Source organism: Vigna radiata, chromosome 7, assembly GCF_000741045.1.
Source record: "Vigna radiata var. radiata cultivar VC1973A chromosome 7, Vradiata_ver6, whole genome shotgun sequence".
NCBI lineage: Eukaryota > Viridiplantae > Streptophyta > Magnoliopsida > Fabales > Fabaceae > Vigna > Vigna radiata.
The window spans coordinates 22,082,671-22,088,328 of record NC_028357.1 but is presented as its reverse complement, the minus strand read 5'-3'; the positions used below and the strand labels follow the sequence as shown (position 1 = coordinate 22,088,328).

Below are 5,658 nucleotides of genomic sequence, written 5' to 3'. Positions count from 1 at the left end.
GGAGATGGAAGGAATGTATCTTAATTTGGAGGTTTAAATTGATTTGTTGTCATTAGTGTTATCAAATTACCACTGCTTAATCAAGACAACTTTAGTATTGTCAAGTTAGTAGTTAAAAAACTAGATAGGATTAAATTAACCCTTAGTCGTATTCCAACGAATATGAAATTGATTTTCAACAATTAATTCTTGTGAAATCCTAAGTGAAAGGTTAATAAAACACAATGCAATAATAAAATATAAAAGTAAAACCTAAGCTAACGGAATTTAATACTTAGAATTTATATGAAAGAATATAAATGTGAATTATATAACAATAATTGAAATAAAAAATTATTAAAAGACTTTAAAATGATTATATTACACTACAAAAAAATGTTATTTAGTAGAGGTTTTTTTCGATTTGTGGGGGTTTTCACCCTCCGCAAATTAATTTACGGGGATTTTTCAAACCGCAACAGTCAGAGTCGCTACAACCTATCTGCAGGAGTTTTCTGCGACCCCTGGTATCACATTCAATTTGCAGAGGTTTTTCTGCACAGGGTAAAAACCTCCTCTATTAATGCTATTATTTTGTGGGAGTTTTAACCTCCTTTATTTTTAACTTTTTTATTGCAAAAAATACATGTATCTTTGCTTCTGTTTTTGTTTTGAATTTATATATGCTATTCAATTTGACAATTATATTGTAGATGTCTTAACCTCCCTCATTTGTATTATTTAATTTGAAAGTTTATTACTTTGTTTTGCTTGCACTATTTAATTTATGTCACCATTTGAGATATTTATATATTTGGATCAAAAATATTTATTTTTAACAAGATTAAAATATATTAATATAACAAAAGACATTTCAAATATTTCATTGTTAATATCAACATAATAACATAAAGTAATTTATAATGAAACTCATCCTTACAACTTAATCAGTAATTATTCAAATTTCATAATATTTATACATGTAATTTTATCCTAAAATACATCATATACTTCCTAAAATAAACTCTTACTTTTGCTTCAGTAAGTCTCCTTTTGAGGGTGTTGCAGAGGATCTCCATAAACCTCACTGGTACCGGTCAACAAGGACCTTACACCCACTCTCTTAGCAAGCCCAAGCATGTTCAAGGTCCCCACCACATTGGTCTTGAAGACATAATTAAGAACTCCAATTTCCCGTAACAATAGTTAGATCCTGAAAAAAAAAACTTAAATGCTAAAACAAAAATAAAATAAAAAATAAAAAAGGATGTGATAGTCTTGAACTTGTAATGGATAAAGGAAGCAGGACAAGCAAGATGGTAGATTTGATCCACCTCTAGCAGTAGAGGCTCCACTACATCATGCCACTTGACGTTCTCCTTCCTTCTAGTAAAGAAATTTCCCACCACAATAACAATCTCCTCGAGCAATCAATCGATCCACCAGGTGCGATCCTACGAACCTCGCGCCACCTGTCACGATGATTCAAAGTCCTTTCCATTTAATCCCCAAAGGTACCTTCCCCACCAAATGCACCACTGCTGCGACGCGATGGTGGTACGTAAGAAGCTTGGACTCGCGCTCGAAGTACAAGATCGGGAGCGGTTTATAGGGGATGTGGGCGAGGAGGTGGAAAAGGAGGGGACAAGTTTGAAGAAGATAGTGGTGATGATGACTCCGAGGATGACGAAGAGCCTTCACTGCTCACGGAGCATGTAGTGAATCGGGCGAGTGACGGAGAGCCAGGGTTTGTTAGGCTTTAGCGAGTAGGCGTCGTCGACGGGCTAGGCCTCATGCCCTCTGGAAATTAGTTCTGAGCCCATTCTTGTTTTGTTTTGAATCAATTCTGAAACCCTAGTCTCACATCAATAAAAAAAGAAAAGAAATATAAAGCAAACCAACGTATGAACCTGATGCCATTCCAACATATGACTGGGAGCTTCGTCGTCCATTGGTCCACACAACCGTCACTCCGTCTGCCTAGGGTTCTACGACTGCAAATCTGAAAGAGAAATGGAAGATGAACAATAGAAAGGGGAAATGAAATAAATGAATAAGAAGAGAAAATGAAAGAAGGAAGAAAGAAAGAAGATGAATGAGGAGAACGATAACTTTGAGAGGGACGAAGGCCTAACAGTCTGAAATTTTGAGAGAGGGGAAGAGGTTTGGGGGGAAATATGGAGAGTCAAAAAAATTGGAAGGATATGTTTGCACACAAATGGCTAAAATAAATTAAGTGTAACATTTTGGGGGGAAAAAGCTTTAGGGTGAAATTTTAAGAGGGAAAAGATGTAAAAAAATGTATTATTATTTGAAGAGGTTATAAACCTCTTTAGAAAATCATTAAAACCCCCACTATTATTGTCAATTAGATAGTCCAACATAATTAATCATCCTAAATCATGTTAATTTGAGGGGATTTTTTATAACTTCCGCAAAATAACCTCCACTAAATAAAGTTTCTTTTGTAGTGTTAAAACAAGTTAATTTCACTATTTTTCCAATAAATTCATCATTGGTTATCCACATATTATTCGTCCAATTGATTATTATTTTTTATTTTGAATTAATTAAAGTAACTTCTTAATTAATTCACTAGTGATCTTGCTATTAACCAAAGTAGATTCTCAATTAAAAGAAAAATATTTTCAGATTATTGATAATAAATTCAACCCAAGTACACTCTTAATTAAATTATGTTATACTTTATCATGTCTATTCTTTTACCTCCTAACCAAGTTAAAAGTTAATCAATCAAATTACATTCTTGACTAATTATTGTTAAAGTTTTTACCACTACTCAAAGTACATTCTTAATTGGTACAATAACTCTTTTAATCATGTAAAAGTTCCTAACTTTAATTAAAGTATATTCTCAATCAAAATTAAAAACCTTTAGACTCATATGATCAAAATGTATATAGATTAAAACTCCTCGCTAATTAGCTATGATGTAAAAATCATTACTTTTTATGTGATTCAAAGATAAAATACATAGATGAAGATAACCCAAAATAGTAATCAAAAGAACAAAGACATTATTTTAGTCTAACCTCGAAATCCATAATGAAATTATAATGGAACCAATCCTAGAAGTTCATCCCTCCATGGATAGGGTGAAATATTTTTTACAGCTCAACAAAGGTATTAAGTCGCTCAAGTAATATAAAACATAAGACCAAGTATTGTTTCCTAAGAGACTCGCGTAATACTAAGTAATTTGTGGAGAGTCCCAAGCTTACAAAATGGAAGATGAAAGAAGAAGGAAGAAAAGCATGTTCCCATAAGCCCCAAGTACCCTTCATGAGCTCCAAACAAGATAGTTATGCCTCCAAGCCACTAAAGACGCAATTTTCTTCAAGAGAACTTGAATAAATAAGCTCATTTGACACATCAATAGAGGTACCGGTAAGCAACAAGGCTTTGCTGCTCAACGCAGACCTTCAGGGTTGCCCTAGATGCTTTTTGTAATTGTGGTGCTCAACAGTGGAGTGGGCGCTCAACGTTTCGCCTCTAGTTGCTCTTTGTCAAATGACCGCTCAGGACTTGGTGGTGACACTTAGTGTCACTCAAGCTTCTAAAACTCCTTATTTTGCTAATCTTCTTGCTTCTCTAGGTAACCAAGGTTCTTCGATATGTAAGATGGTCTTCCTAACACCAAAATATATACAAAAGGAGGAAATTAAAGTTATAATTTAATAAGTGTAGCCCAAAATAAGAGTATTTACAAAAGGAAGATAAAAGTGAGGATTTAAGCAAGTTATAAGTTATAAGAGAGCTGATTTTGTCACTAAAATGAAACTTAGATAGTGATAAGAATTAACATTATCACATATATAATGAATGAAAGTAAAAGTAAGGAAAAGGTGGGAAAAAGGTTAGAGATGTGGTGGATGACAACTACACAAAACTAGAGTTATCAATGCCTCATTTATGCTTCCTCTAGGTCTCTTTATATAGATCTTGATTGGGCTTGAATAATAACTTTTTTGTTGATGAAATCTCTTATCTAGTACTATAATATCTCCCAAATAATTAATAGATTTGATTAGTTTTTAAATATATTCGGAAGATATTCTCGGTTGATATTTTCATATATAATTAAATTAATTATTTTGTAAAATATCTAATAAATTATCAATAACTAAATTTTGCAAAAATTCCAATCCAACCTTTCTTGTTTTGTCCAAATTGAAGAGAGACCCAAAAGTTATCAATATCTACACTTTAGCTCCTTTTGTTTGATCAGAATTGAATGATTGACCCAATGATGGGTTGTCATGTGGTAGTTTCCTCTTTCTTCCAAAATTAGGGTTTTGTCATGGAAGTTTGGTGCCTTAAGATGATATTGTGGATCTATGCAATGGAGGATTCACTATCTCATATTTGTGTTGGTTGCATTCAGGTTTTGTTTTGCAGATTTGAGGAGGCGTGATTTTGGTTTCAACGAAGGTGCAATGGTGGCTTTCATGCATGATTGATCCGTGGTGGAGAAAATCTGTGCATGGAGACCAGTGGTTTGAAAGCATTTATTTTGCGATTTAGGGCTTTCTCGCGATGTTGATGGAGGTGAGATTCAAGTGACGAACATGGTGGTTGAAAGCATTAAAATGTTATGGTGGTTCTGGTGGGAAGAGATGAAGGTTGTGTAGATGAAGATGGTGGTGTTCAATGGTTGATTGTTGTTCGCTATTGCTTTAAACACTGATTATTTGGTTCTCATAAGATCTGCGCGATTTTGAACAATGGACGTTAGTGGTTGGCTCTGTTCCTTGGTTTGTTGTATGTGTTGTTCCAATAAGGTGCATGAATTATTGGAGGCATGGGGCTGACAATGGTGGCTGGCAATGGTGGCTAGGGTTTTTGATGTGTTAGGAGTTTAAAAATGATGATGTGGCAACATCACATTGGCCAAATTTGTTTGTGGTGGATAGATAAAAATGGTAGCTTTCTATTGCCATATTCATGAGTGGAGGATTGTCACGTGACAACATCTGAAAAGATTTGATTTTATGAGTGGTACAGGGGTGAGAATAGAAAAATCAGGGGGTGTATAATAAATTTTGTAAGTGGCCTCGTAAGACCAGAGAAAAATGTAGTAATTAGGGAATAAAATGGTTTTGAGACTTAAATATTATTGGTTGATGAAAGATGTTTAAGGTTTATATGTTTCTTAGAATTATAATTTTTATGTTAATTAGTTATTATTGATAAAGTGCAACACATGATTGGTATCTTATTAATTTGGTGAATTATAGGTGTGGGACATTATCAATGTGATGTGTTGGTTTATTGGTAGAAATGTTGTTTAGGATTGAATGAATGAGATTCAATTCCTTGGGAGAAAGGTTTAATAGAAATTTAGATTTTTAAATATATTTTGGCCTAGGGTAAAAAGAATGAAACTTAAGGGGTCTAGAAAGTAAAAGAATGAAAATAAAATATGAAACTTAAATGGGAGATTACGAGAATCTTAGGAGGATTTAGTAATTGTTGATATTTTAAAAAGTAGTTGAGATGAAATAGTAGAGGAAATCTTTGTGGGTTTTTAGAGATAAAGTGAGAGATTTTATTAAAAAAAAAAGATAGACATAGAAGGAAAAAAGATAAAAAGGAAAAAAGTAAAAGGGGTCTGCACATTGGTACTCTAATTCTGAAACGAAAAAGAGAGAGATAGGG

The 5,658-nt window shown here is 33.4% G+C and overlaps 1 pseudogene; it reads right to left on the bottom strand.

Annotated features, from left to right (window-relative positions):
* Positions 1–1,156: 1,156 nt before the first annotated feature.
* On the bottom strand, positions 1,157–2,420 carry LOC111241959 (annotated as a pseudogene).
* Between the last annotated feature and the right edge of the window lie 3,238 nt (positions 2,421–5,658).